The sequence below is a fragment of the Zeugodacus cucurbitae genome, chromosome 4 (genome assembly GCF_028554725.1).
Source record: "Zeugodacus cucurbitae isolate PBARC_wt_2022May chromosome 4, idZeuCucr1.2, whole genome shotgun sequence".
NCBI classification, from domain to species: Eukaryota; Metazoa; Arthropoda; class Insecta; order Diptera; family Tephritidae; genus Zeugodacus; species Zeugodacus cucurbitae.
In genome coordinates this window covers 14,585,051-14,609,917 of record NC_071669.1, presented here as the reverse complement: position 1 = coordinate 14,609,917, position 24,867 = coordinate 14,585,051, and the positions used below count along the sequence as shown (strand labels likewise).

General features: G+C 33.0%; 2 protein-coding genes across 5 annotated transcripts in view; one reads left to right on the top strand and one right to left on the bottom strand.

Moving 5' to 3' along the window:
• The window catches only part of LOC105215215 (somatostatin receptor type 5-like), a 343,708-nt gene that overhangs the window by 50,977 nt on the left and 267,864 nt on the right, over positions 1-24,867 (bottom strand). The gene's annotated exons all lie outside the window — the stretch shown is intronic.
• Positions 1-24,867, top strand: part of LOC105215262 (somatostatin receptor type 5) — a 266,377-nt gene that overhangs the window by 145,105 nt on the left and 96,405 nt on the right. The window lies entirely within an intron of this gene.

Sequence of the window (24,867 nt, the reverse complement as noted above, 5' to 3'; positions counted from 1 at the left end):
AAGCACAATGTTAGCTCTAAAACAATCTCTATGAGAGCACTGTAATGCCTATTTTCTCTCAAAGAGAAAGAGAAAATGTTAGTTAACAGCATGCAGAAAAAATATAGAGGAACACTGTTCAATGCTTTTCAATGATAGCCTGACGTCTAAGTTGCATTTCTGGGCTTCTACATAGTTAAAATTTGCATTTAATATATTTATTAATTAGTTCTACGATTTTTTTTTTAATTTTTTGCACTCGAAAATATTTAAAAAAATATATTAAAAAGAAAGATAAGTATATCCTTTAGTAATATCATATTAGTTTAGTAAATAACTTAATATGATAGTATATTTTCCAATTTATATAGAATTTATATAGAAATTAATAAAATTATTTTAAAAATGTCAAAAAAAAAAATATTTTTTAATAAAAACAAATTAAAATTTTTTAAAAAATTATATTAAAAAAATAGATAGACAAAAAATTTATTACTCCAATAAACATACAACAATGTTTTCATGCATTAATTTTACATAAACATTAGATATTCATTTAAAGTTTCATGTGCATACATTTATACATAAGTATACATACTGAAATCCACTCCTATGCATTTATACTATATTTAATATATATAAACATAAAATTAAATAAATATGTTAGCATTTGTGTATATCTCTTTATTTAGGGGGCTCGTCATTTTCAATTCAACATTGCATGTTATTTCTCTCACTTCACTGAACTCTTCATACTCAGAATTAGCACTGTGTGATAACAGCATCCGTTAGTCGTACAATACTTTTTAGAATATTTAGCTAATATCATTTACAGTGCAATGTAAAATAAACTCATTTACAACATTCTGTTATCAAGCAACCAACTTATCGTTTTCAATCGCACATTCGATTGAATTTAGTATGAAATAACAGCCCGAAGCGATAACATTGCAGGCAGAGATGTTGTTTTTTCCAGCGAAAAATTATTCGCTAATTTCGAATTTTTATGTATTAAAAATTTTAATATTCGAAATTATGGAATTGATTGCAATTTTTTAATTTCTCTTACTTTTGGCGAAAAAATTCTGAAAAAAATTCTTTAATAATCACTCTTCAAACGGATGTACAATTGTAAATTTTAATTATTGAAAATCATACTGCTAATATTTATTTGTCAGTTGATATTTTTTGATTGAATAAATATTCTTTGTAGCCTTTTCACACAGCCAAATTAATTGATCAATTAAAATTTTAATTGAGAACCTAGTTTTTTGCCCTTCGCGTTGTCGGCTACTCAATAACTGATGTTATACATTTTTGTTTTTGCTTTTTATAAGAATTTTGTTAGTTTCATCAGCTGTTCGATATTTTTAGCCGTAGTTTTTTTTATAAAAAACTTCAGCCAATCGCAGACAAAGAACGTATATATAATTACAAACACGGTCTTTGTCGCAGATTTGCATTTAATTTTTAAATCGATTAAAATTCATTTAAAAAGTAATGTAGATTTTTATTTTGTACAGTAAAACAATCTTAATCAGCATTTTAATCGGGCAGAGGCCGGTTAATTGATCTATTAGCTGCTGTGTGAAAAGGCTTCAAACTCGTTAATAGAATCAATAAAATCAATCGACTGCAACGAAATTATGCAGCCATTGTACTGACTATATTTCCATTATTATTTCCACTTCAAATTTTAAAATAAAAAATAACATAAATTCAATAAAAAAAATAGAGTTGCCACTTGTTTTAAATTTTTAAATCTATGAAATTGATTAAAGAATTGTTGCAATATGGGTATTACTCAAAATAAAGGTAAAAAAATAATAATAATATGATAAATAAAAATAAAATAAAAAGGTTGCCAAATGTTTGGAAATTTTATATAAAAAATTATTTGTTAAATAAATCGGGCATATGAGCAGCAACCTAAAAAAGATTAAGAAAGCACATTTGGAAATTTATCAGAGGGTTAATTGCTATCAATGAATTTGAAAGTAAATACTAATGAACTGAAAATGGGCTTATCGGACTATTGCATTCTTTGGTTATAGCATTGAAATGGTTTTTATTTGTTTGAGAATAAAAATTTTTTATTACTCAAAATGGGTATTGAACTGAACAACTTTAAGACAAAATTATGACCAGTTTATCAGAAGGATTGTCATTTATTAGAAATAGAAGAAACAAAATAAATTAGAACAAACAAAATTATTCAAAACATGCCTTATTAACTTCGTATAACAAAAATTAATATTTTAAACATTTTTATTATCAGGAGGCGACTTTCCTCTGCTGGACTGTACACTGACGAAAAAATCTATTTAATCTATTTACTGAAAAACATTTTTTTTCCCCGAAATTATGTGGAATGCAAAATCCTAATCTGAAATTACAACTCATAACACCATTGTAATGTAAAGTAAAACAACAAAAAATTTAATCCCATACGAAAATGTGACAAACCTACAACTCCTTACAGTATCTGCCTCAAAACGAGGTAAAACACAATGCAGAATTGTCTACTTCACAACCAAACAAGGGCACAAAACCCACAAGAAGAGAGTGCGAGAGTGTACAAATAACATTAGCCCTGCCACAAATGATAATTCTATTATTGTTGTTGTATGTTTTCGAAATGTGTAGAAATTTGCATAGATATTGCTTCAGAAGCAAATCGGAAAAAGTGAATTTGTCGGAAGTTTGCGCTTATTTACTATACGGCGCTGTGGGAAGGAGTGCTTGCTCGGCAACAACCACTTGTGTTTTTGCATTTTTGTTTTGAACATTTTTTTATTACTACTTTGCAAGTACTTAGTGTTGCTGCAACCATATTTATTTAGCGACTATTTGTATTAGCAATTTGATGAGAATAGTAATTGTCTATGTGCCACTGCCAGCAACACTTGCCCCAATGCACTGTCCGTCAATTCGTCGTTAGTTAATTTGAAAATTACCACTTTTCTCCGATGGCCGCACTTAAGCGAATCCCAATTGGCCACTAGTGCTCACTTCATGCAACTTTCACCGGGTTTTCTCTCATTTTTCCCTTCAACTTAAAACTCTCCCTCGTGTTGCTTGCTACACTGCAGTGCGGTTCAATGCTCAAGCACGTTTTCAACTTGTATCACTGCAGCTAGTCCATGTGTTGTACATTTGGAAAAAAAGTGCACAAAAAATGGCTGGCACGTTGCATTCGCTGTCATCGCGCGCAGCAAATTCGTCCGTGCATGGTGCATTCATGCATAGTTTGGAGAGCGCATGGGAAATCGCCAACCGTGTAACGGATATAAGTGTGGACGTGCCGCGTTGCAGCTAGTTTAGTTATTTCAGCTGTTATTTTAGCCAGTCAAGTAGGCAGCGCAACTAAGTTATTTGTGTAAGTGCTTCAGGTTTTTGGCAGCGTGAGATTGTTTTGAAGTAAAAGTGTGGTTACACGGCTGCTTTTGCATTATTCTAGAAAATAATTTTAGTTAGTTTAGGGTAGCGAAATTCGATGCTTGATATTATTTTTATTATTTTTAAGCAGTAAATTGATAGTGAAGAGTGAGGAGGATTAATTGGGTGCTTCTGGCTGCGACTATAAATTCCATTCCATAGAGTCTTCTCACTTATTAGTAGCCTTAATAAAGAGCTTTGATAGATGTTTAAAATCAAATCTCTTGGGTTAAAAACCTTATCTCAAAAATTACACAACAACATCAACAAAATATTGTATATATCTATATATTTCTATATATAATGGGAAATCGGTTCACAACCACTCCTACTTCCCATAGAACTATTTTTATACCCTGAACAGAGTATATTAAAGTCACGAAGTTTGTAACACCCAGAAGGAAGCGTCGGAAGCCCTATAAAGTAGGTATATAAATGATCAGTATGTTGAACTAAGTCGATTTAGCCATGTCCGTCTGTATGTCCGTCCGTCCTTCGGTCTGTCTCTATATATACGAATTAGTCCTTCAGTTTTTAAGATATATTCAAATTTTGCAGATGTTATTTTCTCTTCAAGAAGCTGCTCATTTGTCGGAACTGCCGATATCGCACCACTATAACATGTAGCTGCCATACAAACTGAACGATCGGAATCAAGGGCTTGTATGGAAAACTTCCGCATTTTACTACATATCTTCACGAAATTTGGTGTGAGTTATTGCTCATAGAAATAATTTAATCTCCGAAAAAATTGTTCAGATCGGTTCACTATAGCATATAGCTGCCATACAAACCGAATGATCGGAATCAATGGCTTGTATGGAAAATTTTTGCATTTGACGTGATATCTTCACGAAATTTGACATGGATTACTGCTTAAGGTAATAATATAATCTCCGAAGAAATTGTTCAGATCGGTTAACTATATCACCTTAATGTTTCTAGCAAACACCCCTTTTTTTTACTTACTTTTTCTTATCTTTAGATTTGCTTAAACACATAGTTACTAAAAGAAATGCACCCGTGAAAGGTATATTAGCTTCGGTACAGCCGAAGTTAACGTTTTTTTTTCTTGTTTTAATTAAATTTGATCAGATTCATTCACTTTACAGTATATAAAGTGGAGGTCCGGCATTGATATTCTTAAAACTGTCTCAATTGAGCTATGAGGTCTTGTAAAGCCCAGTTAACGAACATGAAGACCTCAGTGCCTGTGGCTAATATCTTTCCGAATATATCGGAAACCCCCTCTCAATATATAGAAAATTCTTTCTTTCCTCTAACCCCAATTCACTCAATACAGTAATGAAATCGGCCAAAACCTTGATTAATTCAAGTTGAAGCATTGTAAAAAAGGAATGAGTCTACTCTCATGTCAATAGTAGGTCATTTCATGTTGGAAAGTGTAATTAAATCTATTTGTACACACTTCTCAAGTCAACACAAGGATTAAATTCCTATAATATGTTCTTATACATGCTCACGTTTCTCATTTATTGGTTGCTATGACCATTTCACTGCTTCTGCAAAAGCAAAACAAAAAGTAAAGTGATTTGAAAATAATAAAATACTCATCAATTTACAATTTGAAATCTGCTCACATGCCATTGCGTACAGAAAAAAATCGCACTTCAAAGCCTAAAGATATATGTAAGAAGGTATATGAATGCTCTTCTTGCTGCCGATTTGCCAATTCCTTCCGAGTGGCCTACTCGAGTGAATTCATGCATATATGTACGTTTGTGCGAGGAGATAATTGTGTATCGATATTGTTTTTTGCTTGAATCATAATAGGATTTCGAAGAAATTTTATGCATACGTGACATTTGCTGGAAAGTAAAATGTGAAAGAAGGAGAAAGTAGATGAAATATAATAGAATATTTAAGAAGTAGAAACTAGAAGAATGTACTTATGTATGGGTGCCTATCAATTGTGCTGTCTTGAGGATCCAAATGTATTCTGATGTTGGTGCAAACAACTTGTTACAACGGTGTTGGAAAGTCTTATATTGAAATTCATTAAACGAAGCTGATAATATAATAAAATGATATAATTAAATGCTATTTAAGCCTACAACAAAATCTATTAAAAATTTTACAGACATAAAAACAACAAAAAATCGCCTAAAACTCAATTGCCCACATATCCTCAATTACACTATGTTAATCACCCACTAACAGCTCTTCTGCACCCACTAGAGCACTTCTGCATATAAATCATTCAAATTTTGCTCCTACTAATTCCTCCACTCAAAATTTCTATATGGGAAATTTTTCAAAAATCTAATTGATGGTTCATATCTCTTCGTACAACTGCATTTACGTCAATCTCACCGAAATAACTGTACGTAAATAGCAGAATTGCCAATCTGTTTGAATTGTTATTATTCGGCATATAAAATTATGCTTTTGTTGTGGCAGCGCTATCATAAAATAAAAATTAATCACATTTGTGAGGTGTCAAAATGCTTTCATCTCATATTTTTATGGCGTTACCGTAAAGTGTTGGTAAACAAAAAATACGCTATGCGGTGCGTGCATAAAAGCACGCAGTAGCGGAGAGTGCCGAAGGTGTGTGTGCAGACTTTTTTAGGCTGCTGAATTTTTAGCGATCTCTTTAAGTATTTATGTAAATATGCATTGTATGAAGTGAGAAAATATAAAAGGAGAATTCTAGTCTCCAATTAAATGATATGAGAATGATAACAACATGGAGCTAATTATAGATAATAAGTGAAAAAGGGGAGGAATGAAATCGGTTAGCATATTGTCCTCGTGGAAAATTTTAGAGACCAATTAGTATATAAGTATATTGGCAATTACGTCTTCTGGTTTAAGTAGTTTTTCCTTCTTTTCAGGGTCATAGCGATCCAAAAGATTTGTGTATATTTTACGTAATTCGAAAAATAAATATATGTAGATAGACTTGACAAATTTAGCCTCTTTAAATTTTAAATTTATGTAAATTAAAAATATTTAAGATTAATTTTTGTCTTGGATTAAATTTAAAAACTCGCTGCCCATTCGGGCACGCTGGAGAAAATAAATTACACACATCGATAATGACTGGTTAAAAACAAATATTCAGTGAGAAACGAAAATTGCGGTTAGCAAGGGTCATAAACCCAATGTCGTTTATATTCTATAATCTGAGCTGCCACTCGGAGTCATCTGTAGTTTTAGAAATTTAATAGATGAAATATCAATTCTATTTAAATATTTTATTTAAAACTATTTCATCTACTTCTTTTTCTTCGTAATTTAGTCTTAGAATCTTTTCTTAACCTAGGTGATATGACCTAAGCCGCTAAAGACTTAAAACTTTATACAATATTATTTACAGCCTATCATATGCCCAAATCATGCGATGCCAGTCGTCATATGACACATCAGCACATCTATACCATTCATTAGATATAATGTAATATGAACTCTACTGAGTAATTACTTCAGAGATTACTTCATATCCCAACGTTCGACTTGTTTATTTCAATGATCCTGCCTAGAAACTGTAGCCACGTATGAACTTCTCGAAGGTATATCGTATATTTTGTCTATTAAAAATAAATATATTTTTTTGTGTTGTATGAGTGCCATCGGATTACTTTATATCAGGTCGATTAAATCGATTAAATCGTTTTATATCGATCTTGGACATTTGTGTCAACATTAACCCAACAAAATATTTGTAGAGATCTGTTTGTGTCCCAAACTTATTCTCAACTCAAAATTTCACTTTTTGAGCCGAATTCTCGACATTTGAGGGAAATTTTGCTTTTCTTTTTTAATTCCAAGAAAAGTGCGGCTGAGGCTCATCGACATTTGTAACCGTTTTTTATACAAAAAAAAAAACGGAAATTTACAAAAAAAACGGCATAAGCAAAGTTGTAGACCAATAGTTAAACCGCAAGTCTATATCACTGTAATTATATTGAAAACTCAAAACTCATCATTCGGCGGAAAGCGAATAGACATATGTGTATAATATTAAAAAGATTAGATTTCGTAAAAAAAATGTGTGATATTTTTGTGATTGTGTGTGACTCAATACAGTTTGACCACATGTCAAAATCCTTTTTTTGAAAATATCGATCACATAATGAAAATCCTCAAGTTCGATCGTTATGTATTGTTTTGATTGCCCAGGAGTTCTGTTAGAATGTTTGTAGAAAAAGAAGCTTGCTATTTGGTTGCCACACAAGTAAACGCCAAAAGCATCATGGACCGAATATATATCTCAACAATCGCAACAATATTGATACATTTCTGAAATAGTTGGTTAATGGGAATGAGGTTCACTCACGACAACGTCAAGTAAAAATGGTAGTGGTTGAAACGCGGTGAGTCGGCGCAAACAGTCACCAAACTAAAATTCTTTAGAGTGGCAAAGAATCATCAACCAATAGCTGCTGATTTACGATCAAAATCTTAATTTGAACTTGTATTGACAGCAATTAGGCCGTCTGAGAAAATAAATTACTCAGAAACCAACAGCTTTGACCAATAATAGTTGAATTATTTTCCAACAGGCACCACACATCGATAATGACTGGTTAAAAGCTTCGATATTTATCGAACAAAACGGTGGATGCTTGACAGAAATCGATTTATTCTAACTATACTAAATAAATCCAGTTTCACTTTGATGCAACAATAATGGATTTATTTTTACTAGTCCACTAAAATTGTGCTTTGAACCTATTAGTGTGCCTGACCTTACACACTTTTCGAAAAAGATTTTAAACCAGAGATATTCCCAGATATACTGTAATCCCTTTTACCGAATTTGATTCAATCTGTCAGCTTCACGAAATAAATAAGTCTCTTGTTATTCTGAACACTGTGATATACACAAACCTATATCAATCTCGATACGTTATATTTGTTTCTGTTTTACTACATATTTTCAACATTTTTCGAACCTCTAAAAATTTCCTTTCGATCAGAAAATGAGCAATTTACGTTTTATTTATACAACATATTAAATTACATTAAACATTTACCTAATTATTAATACATAAAACAAAAAAAAAAATAAAAATCATCAAAAAAATGCCAACTTAATTAAATAAAACTATCCTTAAAACTATCCAAAGCCACCACATGAAAATTGTGAAAAGTGAAAATATTGAATTCGCAGTTATTAAAAAATTAAGTCACCGTACAGCAAACGAACCATAAAGCCACTTTCATTAAGTATGTTAATTGTGGAACAATACTAAAGTGTATTTACACAATGTCGAGCGACGGTTAACACAACATACACATACACATTTACACAACTGCATCCACAATACACACACTTACAGAAGCGCATGCAGGAGCCAATAATAGCGCACACACAGGGTTGCATTTATTTTAATAAGTGTATTGATTGTTTACAATAGTCATTAAAATGACAATGCCACAATGTTGTTGACACACTGCAGCGAACAAACAGCGACAGCAAAGAGCTTTTGTGCAAAAGCAACAACAAAAATGCTGCTATGTAAGCATATTTAAGCAATGTTAATTACCAATTATCGACGACGGTGGCAAGCGAGGCTGAAAGGAGTGTGTGGTGAAGTTGAATGAAGAGGAAAAATAAGCTAATTTTTTTGGAGAAAATGCGAGAGGCTTGAGTATGTTTGGGTTCAAAAGAATATGTGTAAATAAAAAAAAATATATTTTTATGGGAGAAAATATTTAAAGATTACTTTGACTGTAGTTATAAACAATATGTATTTTATAAAAGTGTTTTTTTTTTTTTTTTTGTATTGAATTGAATTGATTTTAATGACAGGAGATTTCATAGATGAAAATAAATAACTATATTTTTCCTTGCACCAATAAAGTGAAAATGCCGCTCAAAGCTAGAAATCGTGCGAAAAACTGAACGAGGCTCTCAGAAATCCTGATATTATGGGTGCGATGTGTTACAGTGAAAAACGAAAACGTTCAAGGATGTAAACTAAGCTTAGGGTCCAGAATGATTTTAAAAAGAGTTAATACTTATGCTATAAAAATCATTTTAGTTCAGTTTAATTCTCCCAATTACTTTCATATTTAGATATAAGAGACTTTTACTATACGACGGCCCTAGAATAAAAAGGAGCCTATCCAGAAGCGTGTATAAATAATAGTATGTATTGGTATAAGACAGAGGTCTTTGCATCCAGATCAGACAAGACGAATTTAACTCTAAGATTTTAAGCTCTTATTTTCATATATAAATGAACTGAAAAAAGCTCATCTACGGTCTTTAAGAATCCAGCTGAATGCTGCTGAATGATGATGGTTTCAATGTAACCAGAATAGCATGACTTCGAAGTAATGACTGACGATAATGACTCTCAAAAATATAAGGGTTCTTATTGCTTTACAGATTACAGAACGGAGTTTGCATTTCCAAGACCCCCTGGATATATAAATATTATAAAGTGAAACTTTTAAGGGGGGGGGGCGGTGTAAGGTTGACAACTTTTTTTTTATTTTTTTTACTGAACCGTCAACATCTCAAGAATATTTAGTGAAAGTTTTAGGTCATTCGGAGAAAAACTAACGAAGTTACAGCAGGCTGAGTGTACAAAACTTTGAATCGATTTTCCGAAATATGTCATTTTTAAAGTCGGGGACCAGCCTACAGCAAAAACTACAATATACAAAAAAAAAAAAAAACAATATACATATATATATATATCGAATGACGTTGAGTTTTTCCAAAAAATTTTATTACTAACAGTTTTACAATAACAAATAAATCGATTTTTTCGTCTAAAATCGTCATTTTGGCTTGAAAATGGTACGAAAAATGAAAAAATTAAAAAACTCGACGTCAATTGAAAGATCAACTAATAAACTAAAGAAAGCATTTTGATTTTTTGGTTTCGGATGATCCAGTGATGCTGTAGGCTGGTCACCGCGCAACATCTTTTTTTCGAGGTGCCTGCAGAGATCGACGATAAATCCGTTATTCCTCGCTATTTTTCGATACAATTTTTTTTAAGTATCCTTCAAATGTTGTACTTTCATATAATATTAAGTAAAATAAATCTAGAGCTATAATTTTCTCTAAAAAAATTCATGAAAAAAGGTATTTTTTCGACGAAACGAAACGATATGTAAAATCATCGTGGGCTTAACTCTAATGTTTCGTTACAACTCTTCAACGTATTATGCTTACCAAATTGTACTTAAAATATTTTAGAATCCCGTATATACCAAGGCATATAAATAGTAATTGATTATTAGAGATCAAAATGTTTCGGAAGATATGAACTTTTTGAGGATACTCTTATTATAGATAATTTAGATGATTCAGATTAATGTATATTTGTCTAGCACTAAATTTTATTTTTCTTCTTTAAATAATTGTTTGCCTTGTTTTTAGTAATGCTAATTATTCCATTCCTTTTCTACTCTTATAGTTTTCATGTATATATGTACCTTCCAAAAACATAAATTATATTTATACTGCTTTTCCTTAAAGCCGATAATTATATTTTATTACAAAAGGTGCAATTTTCACAACTAGCTTCACACGCACGAGTTCAACTGCTATTATTTCAATATTTTTATAATTTACTTACACAATAAAAGCACACAGACGTCCATATAATAATAATAATAATAAAAGCTTCATACGCAGCATTTAAGCAATTAAAGGTAATAAAAAGAATATAACATGCTCACATCGCTATAGAAATACACCCAACCTGGAATACATAAAACGACTATTAAAATAATACCCATATGCAAACACACTCACCCACAAAGAATTAAATATACAATTTCAACAAATTTAGCACTTCACCGCCTCAATATACCGGTGGGCAATTAAAAATGCACCATCAACTGCAAGCACAATGCAAAACCAAAACTAAAGCCATGTGTAAACAAAACAATGCACACGAAAATGGCCAACAAAGGTTAGTTCGAACGTGAAACCAACTTAATGAAAATAAATCAAATTTTATTATGCGCATTTAAAAAATTATGTGATAAATAAATAAACGTGCATATTAATAAACATAAAAGATTTTATTATGTGTGCCGTATAGATAATGACGCCTGCGGGTAGGCAATGAAAATTAATGTGCTGCATGCGGCTTACAGCGAGAAGGTTAATGCTTCTGGCGAAGGCCATATTGTGCATTTTAATTGTGCTATTTTAGGACTTGACCCATTTTCATTCATTCACTATTATTGTGCAATATTTATAGCTGTGGCGTGAAATTCGAAGCGGCAAACACATAATGGTGGTTGCCATTTGGTGGCGTTGGCAGTGCTTTAACTGTTCAATTGTGTGGTATTTAACTGTATTTATGTTTAATTATTCATACATAAAATGCCTTTAGTATGGTTTAATATTTGGAAATTTTTAGTAAATACATCTAATTACAATATTCTTTCCATTTCTGTTTATTAGAAGCACCAAATTAATGAACATTTTGTATTAACATTTTTAATAATATTTGCAAAGTCAAATTGAAATCAAAATCACGCTTCAAACAAAAGTAATTTAATTAACAATGCTTGGCGAGCAAAATAATAGCTACAATTAACATCTAAGACAACAGCAGCTAAAACAACAACAGCAACACACAAGTGGCTATAAGCCAAGTGTAATCGCGCTCTTAGCAGTACTCAACAGCACTTACTAAGAGCACACACACACACCTGCGTATTGTCAGCTGAGGCGCCGAAATTAAGCATCAGCGCTGACACACTGTCACCGAGTCTGTCCGGTGGACAGCTAGGAAAAACTTTGTGATAAATCATGCAGTCACCCACTCGGAGTGGCACTCCAACATCATCACGAGTAATGCGTGTATGGAAGTGACTCAAGTGTGTGTATGTTTTGAATGATGTGGCACCTTCGTGCTGCTACTGCATATGAAAGATGACAGCAACTTCGAGTACAGCGCACTATTTTGTCACTGCTTGGTCGTCGTGGCGAATATGTGCAAATTGTTCGCCGTAGCATATTTATCCACTTGACGTTGTCATTGTTAGCATCTTCAACGTGACAGTGACACGCTCGGAGACTGAGTTGCTTGGAAGTGTACGAAATTTGGCGAAAAGAGGCGAGCATTGAATCAAAAGTGAAATGAGAATATATGAAGGAAAGTGTTAAGCGGACACATAACCTCAAAATATATTATATTGAAATAAATAGATACAAAAACAAGAAAAAACGTTAACTTCGGCTGTACCGAAGCTAATATACCCTTCACAGGTGCATTTCTTTTAGTAACTATGTGTTTAAGCAAATCTAAAGATGTGAGAAAAATTAAGTAACAAAAGAAAACATGTTCCTAATTCTTTTTAGCCGGGTTGTTTGCTAGAAACATTAAGGTTATATAGTTAACCGATCTGAACAATTTCTTCGGAGATTATATTATTACCTTAAGCAGTAATCCATGTCAAATTTCGTGAAGATATGTAGTAAAATGCGGAAGTTTTCTATACAAGCTTTTGATTCCGATCGTTCAGGTTATATGGCAGCTATATGATATAGTGATCCGATATCGGCAGTTCCGACAAATGAGCAGCTTCTTGAAGAGAAAATAACATCTGCAAAATTTCAACGATATCTTAACTCAGTTCAACATACTGATCATATATGTATATACTTTATAGGGCCTCCAACGCTTCTTTCTGGGTGTTACAAACTTCGTGACAAACTTAATATACCCTGTTCAGGGTATAATTACGTTAGTAATTTAGTTAATGCTAGTTCGAATTGATAAATTAATGTGGATTATAGTTTTAAATATCCCATTTAAAACGGTCTGGAAATTCATAATATACTTGAAAGAGCGTCTAGAGATTCCAATATAAATTTGTATAAATAGAATACTGTGTCTAAGGAACACGAAAACCCGGTCAGATTAATCGCCTATTTGAAAAGTGGATTAAGGTACAAAAGTTCTGTACAAATCCGGCTTAAATCCCTTCTGATAGCTGAAAATAAATTGTATCTGTCATAAAGAAAGATTTCGCTTTCTTAGCTTGTGTACATATCTAAGCAATCTGTCATCCACCAACTAGTAAGAATGATCCAATCCCCAGCGAAGACTCATTAGAAACTTATGAATACCCGTACAAAATTTATGAAGAGTTTTTCAATAGGGACGCCCCAAAGTAGACCGATAGAAACAGCACCCGACCCCATATTTTTACCCGCTCTTTTGACATTTCATCTTGGAAAGATATACGATCCCACATCGAGTCGATGTATTTAAAATTTACTACCGAAATTCGGAGTCAGTAGCCTCAACTTTAAGCCCCACGTCCAATTCACATCTGACTGAATGGCTTCTTCAATAAGCAAAATATGCGTTATTGGTCGTGCAGCAATCCACACGTGTCTCATGAGTCACCATTGCATCCCGAAAAAATTACAGTTTGATGCGGTTTATGGCCCGACGACCAAAATTCGTCCGTGATGATCAAAACCGGCACGTTACTATGAATGGAAATCTCTACCGCTCAATGCTAACCAAATATTTTTGGCTCGAATTGAATGATATTGACTTGAACAATATATGGTTCCAACTAATATGTGGTTGAACGCGTTATCTCATGAAATGGCCCAGTCAATTGGCCGGTCGTGCCATTAGATTAGATCGTGATTTGACGTCATAAGGCTATTTCCTGTGGGGCTACGTTAAGTCTATAGTCAATGCCAATAAGCCAGCGACTATTAATGAACTTTGTACAAATATCGAACGTGATATGGCTGAAATATCGGCCGATTTATGCTTGAAAACCATCGAAAACTGGGTTTTTGCGTCTAGACTTCTGCAAACGTGACCGTGGAAGCCATACAAAAGAAATCGAGTTCCATATATGTTGGCATCGAATGTTCTTTCATAAGAATAAATAATTTCATTCATTAGGGCTTTTGTAGAGCTCTTATTGAAAATATTAATCTGAATTATTATATCTGAATTGAGGGATGTAATGAGTACAAATTGAAAATTAGTAATGGACAAATGATTAATCTTACCGTTTTCAGATCCCCTCCGTAAATTAAAAGCAATCATACATCTTGCTCGATAATTTCTTACAGTATTCAACGCTAAGTCCGTCTTAAAGTCTATAAAATAATCGATTTTCCACTCACGGAAGCTATATGAGACTTTATTTTATTTTGTGAACATGTGGAACAGACCATGGAAAGCTATTTAGTACGATTTTGAAATGGTTATAGTTATCAAACGAATGTAGGCAGTCAGTCTAATCCGAGAAACCTTGAATTGTATTTAAAGCAAGCCAGAAGCATTGCATTACAACAAATCACAAACGTCAAAAACTCAGCCAGCTTCAATGATCTGCTGTCCTGCTGTGAGAGTTAAAGCGCAAGCACGCGTTTCGCGATTACGCTGAGAGTTCAACATGAAATCCCGTGGAGTATATGTATATGTATATATTATACTCATATATATTTGTTATTGTACAGCAGCTTATCAACCGCTACACCTGTTCAGCCGCAGAAAAAACCGTAGTCAATTTGTATGCGACATGTGGCGCGTATTTACGAACAGCCACACAAAGAGAAATAGCACCAGTGAGAAGGAAAGAAATAAAAAAAAGGATAAAAAAGAAGAGAAAGGACAAAGCGGCAACGTTATTTGCAAAATACCGGCATTATTATTGCTGATATCAGTGCATTGCTTATTTTCATTTTCTTATTTTCACTGTTTTTGTTGTTGTATGATTTACAATTATTTTTTTTTCATTTTTTTTGTACTCCCTTCATTCTTCTTCACAACAGCAATTTCTCTTCTTTCCTTTGGCATTGCCTCCTCATTTTTGTGCACATTTCTTTATATCTCACGTATCTTCTTCTCGAACTCCCTCACCGCCTTGTAATCCACTTTTGCAGCGTTACTTGTCACTCTCGCGTGCCATAAGAAATCTCATCGCACATTTGCATATTGATGAGGCAGTGGATGCCATTGAAAGGCTTAAAGCTCAATACTCAATGCAATATTTTCTTTTCAACTTTATTTACCTTTCTTTGCTTGTTTGTATTTTTGTTGTTGTTCTGTAGCTTTGCGTTCGCGCACTCCCTTATTTCATTCGAATTCCTTTCGCATACCTTTTTTGCAAGAGAAATCATTAGTGTGCTGCCTGACTCCTTGGCTGCTTGTAAAATTATATGCATATTATGTTTACAGTGCGATTTCAATGCAATTATGTAAATCTGATTGTGCGCTAATGACAAACGTTTACATATACAATAAGCATCATTGATTTCAATGAAATACGCGTTGATATTACAAAACTCAGCTGTTAAAAGTAGAGCATAAACAAAAGTCGCATTAAATGTCATGGTATTGTATAAGAAAGTTGTGTAGTTTTATTTAGATGTTCATTGTGAGCAGCATACTTAATAATTACACTTAGATAAAATAGAAGAGAAAGTAGCTAATGGAAACAGGAAAGCAATGGCTAAGCACCTGCACTTCAAACTCTTACGTTGCCTTTGGAAATGTTGCTTTACTCTGATAAGCTCATAATTACTGATACATAATCAAAAATTGAGTAAAGAGCAGCAGCAACTTGAAAGGATTGCAAATCTAAAGGCTGTGAAGTTAAAGGTAGTAGCAGCATGAATACATACATATATATTAGAAATACTAAACGAAATTGATGGTAAAAAAGAACCAGAGGGAGTATTTTACTTGACTTAAATTATTTTATAAAACAATCTCTATTCTATAATATAAAAATGAATCGCTAAATGTGTTGCTAAGCGCATAGCTCGAGAATAGCTGAATCGATTTCGCTAATTCTTTTTTTAGAATATTCTTTGAAGTACAGGGATGGTTCTTACGGAGAGAAACATTAAAAAATTACCCGAAAAAGTCTAAAAAGCACACTTTTCTAAACTCCCAGACAAACAATTTGTAAGCTATAGATATAAAATTGAACTGCTGTTCGTTAATTTCGCAAAAAGTTGGAAACGGCCAAACCGATATGGCTAATTTTAGTCTTGAAATATTCGCGGAAGGCTAGGAAAGGATTAGATAGTAAATATTAGGTCTACAACTTTGCTTCCGCCGTTTTCCAATAGATGTCTCTAGGGTCAAGCACTGGTCGATTAAATCGATTAAATCGTTTTATATCGATCTTGGACATTTGTGTCAACATTAACCCAACAAAATATTTGTAGAGATCTGTTTGCATCTCAAACTTATGCTCAACTGAAAATGTCACTTTTAGAGCCGAATTCTCGAAATTTGCACGGAATACGCATGCTGCCAGAAAGATGGTCAAAGGTAGTAGCTAGTAAATAACATTTTTGTAACCGTTTTTATACAAAAAAACGGCGGAAGCAAAGTTATAGACCAATTAAATATGAAAAAGTTACGAGAAAGATAAAAATAAGAGAATTTTATTTCAATTGGCAACAAAAATATAAAAAAAGAAAACAAAAAATAATAATATTTTGAAGGTTGTCATTATTGTTTTGTTAAAATATTTTTGTCATAGTTTAATTGTATAAGGTTGTGTCGATAGCACAAAACAATTTGTAACAAGTAAGGAAAGGCTACCGAACATTTTATACTCTCGCAATTTATTGATGTAATTTAAAATTTAAAGTCCACTAGAATAACGAAAACCATCATATATAGTATATGAGGGCTGAGGTAATTCCTGAACCGATTTCACTCATTTTCACCACCAAAGTATAACGGCAATTGGGGCAATTTGTCACCTATTAGTAGGCTGACAAACGGTTCATTCGGCCTTGATGTCTGCAAAATCGTCACAAAAAAAACGTTATAACAAAGATTTTCCAGATTATGCCTGGATCAACTATTGCTGACGAACTAATCGCAAGCGTTAAATCATCTCATTTGTGGCGACACCTACATAATCGCCAATTAACAACTAACATACGAGTGTTTTTGCAAATGATAGCGACAGAGTTGACACCTCGATGGATTAAATTATTTCCAACAGATTTCTGCCCCTTCATGGTCTCGAAAGAGAAGCTTATTCATCGTATTTTGCCTGACATGAAACCACAATATAATAACCATAAATGGCTGATTGAATGACTTATATTGGTGGTAAAAAAAACAAAGATGTCGATGATCTCAATGCGGCAATTTAGGATTTCGTTCCAGGAAAGTTGACACAGCTACAAGCCAGGATGACGTAGTCAATTATAACACAGCCTATTTAAATTTGGCTATATTAAAACTCATTTCAAAAGTAGTGTGAGTTGAAATTTCTTCATTTGTTACACACTTCACTATTCGATTCAAAGCTTAACAAATCACTTAATACAGATCTACAATAATGTATGTCAATCAATACACCGCCTATAACGTTTTCGTCTTTATGCGTAAGAATTTGTTCATTATATTGGAAAATTTACTAATTTAATATATACCTTAGCCACACAAACGTGCGGTCGGGTCTGCTAGTTTAGTATACAAAAGTCATATGGAGATGTAGTATCTTAAAGCAAATACTTGAGACAGTTGCCATGGTAGTCATTTACTACTTGTATTCTTGCTATATTTTTAAGATTTGCACTCTTTTTCTTATAATTAATTATTATACCAGTTAATTTAATTTATAACAGTTTCTTACAATACAAAAACAGCGTGGAACTTTGCCAATTTATTGCATTTACACCAGTTTCTTTTTATAAAAACAACTTAAAATTTCCCGAATTTATTTCCTTTATACCAGTTTCTTATTATAAAAAAAAAAACAATTTAAAATAGCCCATTACTTGCATTTATACCAGTTTCAGAAGTTTATACGCAGTTGACAGTGATATAGCGAAGTGGTCATAAGTATCTACTTTGGGGCTGAACTCGTGCATTTAAGGGTTCAAATTTACCATTATATTTCATTTATACCAGTTTCTTATTATACAAAAACAACTTTATTTAACTAAACTCAATGAAAGAAAGTGTAAAGATACTCTTTAAAATGCTTAAATCGCTTGCAATTTCATCTTTATTTCATTATGCTTGTATTTGTGATTTATACCAGCTATTTGTTCGATCAGTGTAAAATCGATAGTGACTATTAAAAATTATTCCTGATCATATTATGAAACCCAGCGACTTTTTTCTTCAGTATTTATATATAGAAATACAAGGGTTTAATTCAATCTAAGGGACCGAGAACTCTAAATGTATCAAGAAAAACCATCAATGCTCATCGGATGATTAGTTTGGTTCTGGTTTCGATTTTTTGCAATACAATGAAATTACATTAGAAAATAAAAAAGCAAAAGCAAACTTTACTCTGCGTTTATTTGCCGAAGTCCAGCTGCCTCTTTTGAAATAGTTAGTGTAAAATTTAAAGTATTTTAGGGTTTCTGAAAACTATTTCTTTAGAGAATGTTTAAATATAAAGATAATTACAGTGACCAGAGCTTCCCAAACTTATTTTGTCCAAAACACTTTTACCAAACTCTTTAAAATGCCAATCAGATCAAAGGAGGTATACAAAAAGAGTCAATTAAATATACAGTAATTTAGTTCAATTTTTATTAAACCCTGCACCGGGTATATTAAGTTTGTCACGAAGTTTGTAACACCCAGAAGGAAGCGTCGGAGGCCCTATAAAGAATGTTGAATTGAGTCGATTTAGCCATGTCCGTCTGTCTGTCCGTCCGTCTGTCTGTCTGTATATATATGAACTAGTCCTTCAGTTTTTAAGATATCGTTTTGAAATTTTGCAGATGTTATTTTCTCTTCAAGAAGCTGCTCATTTGTCGGAACTGCCAATATCGGACCACTATATCATATAGCTGCCATACAAACTGAACGATCGGAATCAAGGGCTTGTATGGAAAACTTCCGCATTTTACTGCATATCTTCACGAAATTTGGTGTGAGTTATCGTTCATAGAAATAATTTAATTTCGGAGATTAAGATATGTTTTCTCTTTTTTTTTTTTATTTATTTATTTTTTTTTGCAATTTTCTCTGCTTTTGTCATTGTGCACACAGGTTTTCATATATTATAATTTAATATTTTCATATCAAAGTAATTTCTCTGTAGTCTGTAACTGTACCAAAAGCAATTATTTGTAATTCTGAAAAATTCAAAAGAAGAACTGTCAAATTTATTTACCACAAATATTTCAATTTATTGTATTAAACAGATTATGCAAAACTGTATATTCAAAATGTGTAATTGCCATAAGCGTACAGATTGGATGCTTGGTTACCACTCAACACTTTTTGGGTTTCAAACCCGGCTAATGCAAATGAAGAATATATAACAGCAAGCCATTTATTTTATTTATAAAATTCTTTAAAAATATTACTGACAACAAGAAACTACTCATAAAATTCATTAGCGCTTTGTAGATGATTTAAGCTTGTATTAAAATAATTTGTTTTATCCAAGACACACATCATACATTGAGAGAGAACAGTGGCCTAATATCTGCCAAGGTTAGAAACAATATATACATATGAATTGTGAATTTTATACATATAAATATTTATGTATATACTCATATATATTATTTATTTAATTCTATACTTCCAAATAGTTTGAATAATTCGCTTAATATTTCGCATAGTTTGCTTGGACAATTAAGTTCAACTGCAATTTAGCGAATCAACCGACCAGTTATTACTGACAAATATTTATTTTAACAAAAATTTGTTGCCAGAATTTCTGTTATTTCAATTTATGTGGTTATGCATAAATTTGCTGATGCAAAAGCGAAAAAAAAATTGAATTAAATGTATATAGAATAAAAAAAAAACATAAAAAATTATTGCCATTTCAATTGTAAAATTCATGAAAGAAAATAGATAATGATAAACAAAAATAAAAAGGAATATATCAACAAAAAAGCTTTAATAACACAGCAGACATATGCTAATTTGTGTAATGAAAATAAGCTGCGCAGAGTTGTTAGACAGAAATTGTAAATTTTCGGAAAAAAGCTTCAATGGTTAGATAAAAAAATGTAAGCAAAAAACTGCAATTCAATTTTTTCGTGCGCCAAAATTATAATATTTACATTTCATTGCAAATTTTTTCGTCCATTTTAATTTATTTTGCCTTCTGCCTGGTTAGTTGGAAAATAATGCTTTCAGCGCACAAACTGCATAAACACGCATTCAATTTATTCAATGCACTCAAAAACATAGTTTTTAGTATAGCTCAGATACCAGTAAACTTCAACTGCAGTCCCGTATTCAATATGAATGCCAAATTACTCGGAAAGCTATTAGTTGAACTTGCAAAAAGTTGCTGATGCGTGTAGTGCATGTTGGGTGTTTGTGAGTGATTTTTGGTGAAGGTGTGAGAAAATCGTTGTTGATTTCTTTTTTGTGGCTTTGACGACAATATAGCTAATCGACTATAATATGCCTAGACAATTTTGTTTTAATTATCAACTGTACGCTTTAATTGAAATAGTAGATATGAAAAACTAAAGTGATAGTTGAATAAACGATTACCATATTTCGGATACTTTTGAGAGCTGATATATTACCGCACTGCAGACTCATATGACAACAGTTTATTTTATTTTTAAACGACCCCTAATTGGCAATTAAGTAAATTTAAGTTTATTATTTTTTAATTGTAACACAATTAACACAATTAACAATAGAATAACACATTTGTCTAAATCTTTCTTAATTAAGTTGAAAGTGTCATTAGTTTCTATAACACCCGACTGGGTTTTAATGTCAAAAAACTAATTTATAGAGATTTTGTTTTTAATTATTCATTTAATTAATTGTGTCGACTTGATTGAGTATGTGTGAACAGCGGACTTGATCACTCAGTTTGAATATGCTAATTGATTCGTTTGCATTTTTGAATCTACGCAATATATACTAATTTAATAGGCCAAATTGAGTGATGGTTGAACAGATAATATTGAATCAATTATATAGCATTAATATTGTTGAATAATAAGGTAGCAAACTAAAAGGAGACAAATTGCCGAAAAAACAGCATATAGCAAACAATATGAATTAACTTTAACTATTAAATAATGTCATAAGTTAATCTGGTAATCAATAATTAAATTAGCTTATTTTCTTAATCGATCACAATACCAGTTTAATACTAATACTCAATTTAACTACTATTTGTCTTAGCTTAATAAAATGCTGGGACATATTAGCCCAACTTATTGAAGAATGAAAGTACTAGATCTCATTAGAAATAAGAAAGGCTAAATTAACACCTCAATTATAGACACTAATTTAATTGTGCGCACAGTAGAGCTTCACCAATTGAAACGATGAATGATGAGGGTTAAGCATATAGTTAATTAAGACTTAATTTACATTAATTGACTGATATTTGTACGATGGAACAGATGTACCATTACCCGACCATGAAGAAATTCGAATAGCAATTACCCGCTTGAAGAACAACAAAGCGGCGGGGGCCGATAGATTACCGGCAGAACTATTCAAATACGGCGGCGAAGAACTGATAAGGTGCATGCATCAGCTTCTTTGCAGAATATGGTCGGAAGAAAGCATGCCTGACGATAGGAATCTCAGTGTGCTCTGCCCAATCCATAAAAAGGGAGATCCCACAATCTGCGCCAATTACCGTGGGATCAGCCTCCTAAATATCGCATACAAGGTTCTATCGAGCGTACTGTGTGAAAGACTAAAGCCCACCGTCAACAAACTGATTGGACCTTATCAGTGTGGCTTTAGACCTGGAAAATCGACAACTGACCAGATATTCACCAAGCGCCAAATCTTGGAGAAGACCCGTGAAAAGAGGATCGACACACACCACCTTTTTGTAGATTTTAGAGCTGCTTTCGACAGCACAAAAAGGAGCTGCCTTTACACCGCGATGTCTGAATTTGGTATCCCCGCAAAACTAATACGGCTGTGTAAATTGACGTTGAGCAACACCAAAAGCTCTGTCATAATTGGGAAGGACCTCTCCGAGCCGTTCGATACCAAACGAGGTTTCAGACAAGGTGACTCACTATCGTGCGACTTCTTTAACCTGATGCTGGAAAAAATTATAAGAGCTGCAGAGCTAAACTGAGAAGGTACAATCTTCTACAAGAGTGTACAGCTCCTGGCGTACGCCGATGATATTGATATCATCGGAAGCAACAACCGCGCCGTTTGTTCTGGTTTTTCCCGCATGGATAAGGAGGCGAAGCGAATGGGTCTGGAGGTGAATGAGGACAAGACGAAATATCTCCTGTCATCAAGCAAACAGTCGGCGCATTCGCGTCTTGGCTCCCACGTCACTGTTGACAGTCATAACGTCGAGGTCGTAGATAATTTCGTATACCTGGGAACCAGCATCAACAACACGAACAATGTCAGCCTCGAAATCCAGCGCAGAATAACTCTTGCCAACAGGTGCTACTTTGGACTGAGTAGGCAATTGAACAGTAAAGTCCTCTCTCGACGAACCAAAATCAAGCTCTACAAGTCGCTAATCATTCCCGTCTTGCTTTACGGTGCAGAAGCTTGGACAATGTCAACATCAGATGGGACGACACTAGGAGTTTTCGAGAGGAAAATTTTGCGCAAGATTTATGGTCCTCAGAACATTGGCAACGGCGAATACCGCAGACGATATAACGATGAGCTGTACGAGTTATACGACGACATTGACATAGTTCAGCGAATAAAAAGACAGCGGCTACGCTGGCTAGGTCATGTTGTCCGAATGGACGAAAACACTCCAGCCCTGAAAGTGTTCGATGCAGTACCCGCCGGAGGAAGCCGAGGAAGGGGAAGGCCTCCACTCCATTGGAGGGACCAGGTGGAGAGCGACCTGGTTACACTTGGGATCTCCAACTGGCGCCGAACTGCGAAGGAGAGAGAGAGGTGGCGCACTATCATCGATTCGGCTATAACCGGCTAAACGGTTGCAACGCCAATCACATACATACATACATGTAGATATATTAAAATATTTGAATCTAATTAAATCCTTAAAATGGCGTAAATCTGACTTAATTGCCACAATTTGCAATTAGTATTAAACTAGAAGTAGAGCGGTTAAATACAAAATACAAAATCAAAGCTATAATTCACAAAGAGCAACCATAATTAGTAATTCTGATTTTCAATTTGTTTTCACTAAAAAACTTTTATTCACGCTTTTTTTAATTCCAATAAATTTCTATAAAATATATAAAAAACCAACCAATATGAAGAAGAAGATAGCAAAAAATTCCTACCAACTAGATAATTAAATTTTACCAAATTGAATACAAAGGAAACACTCAATAGCAAAGAAATTATTAAATTCCAAATGTGCAAATTAAAAAAGCTGCAATAGAATGCATTTCGGCAACAAATAAATTAAAATTCATAAAAGCTAAAGTAACTTTGTTTGTCGAGTGCAACATTTTGGTACTGAAAAAAGTAGCAAAAATGCGTGAAAACTTTTTAATTTTAATATTTCCAGTGCTTTGCATAGTTTCGAATGCTTTTCATTAGTTTTTTTGCCAAACATTACTTTTTTGCGCTTTTCAACTTGGACATACAATGCAACAATTCAAAGTGATTGAAGCGTGAATTATGCAGTCAATCATAGCGGAATGCAGTCGGGCAGCTATTCAATATATCAACAGATTTTTTGCGTTTTCTTTCTTTTTAAATATTGTGTCCACTGGACTGCACATTTTTTTATTCCAATTTGTTTTATGTTTTTATATTTTATTGTATTTTATGCCAGCAGCTTTGCTCCTCAAGCGGCTTGTTGTTCACATACTTTTAGCTAGAGGGTTGGCTAGTAATTCATTGGGTAGTGGCTTCAGTTGAAAATTGTATCTTTTGTGCAAGTTTGTAGGATACTTTTCAGCGTAGATTTCAACATCGAAGGTTTTTTAATGAAAACTATTATTAGCGACTTGCAAGTGGTATTTTTTCTCAAAGTGGTTCATTTTAAACGAAAATGAGAGGAAATCGCAAAGTGACAAGAAAATGAAGAGAATATAAGTGATTTTTCATATTTACAGATTTTTTAGTTTAAAAAATCTTAAAAAATTAACTCTTGTCAAATTTGATTTCATCACGTGAGAACTGAAGAACTTGTGCTTAAATGGCTATCTAAATTCTGTGGAATTTTGTATTTTTAGTTTTATGAAGTAAATGATTGTATGAAATGTCTTTGATAGTTGAGGATTGTCGTCAATAAAATTATTAATATTGAAGACAATTGATTTAGTGTTGCTTGAATGATGAAATCTTTGCAGGCTTCCAGATATTTCTGTATAAAGTAGAGTTACGCCACGTCCAGCGTAAACACGTCAAATGCGGTTCAGGCGGTCCGGTGCGATACATGCGGGTAGATCACAAATTCAAACATATGTTGGCAAATGTGATGCCCATAGTAGTCACGATTTTAAGAGAATGCGTGTATTTTGACGTCGCCGCATCGCGCTCAATGTTTGAAAATCAAACTCATTTTATTTTGCCCGCAGTATCGTGAGAGAACATATGACAT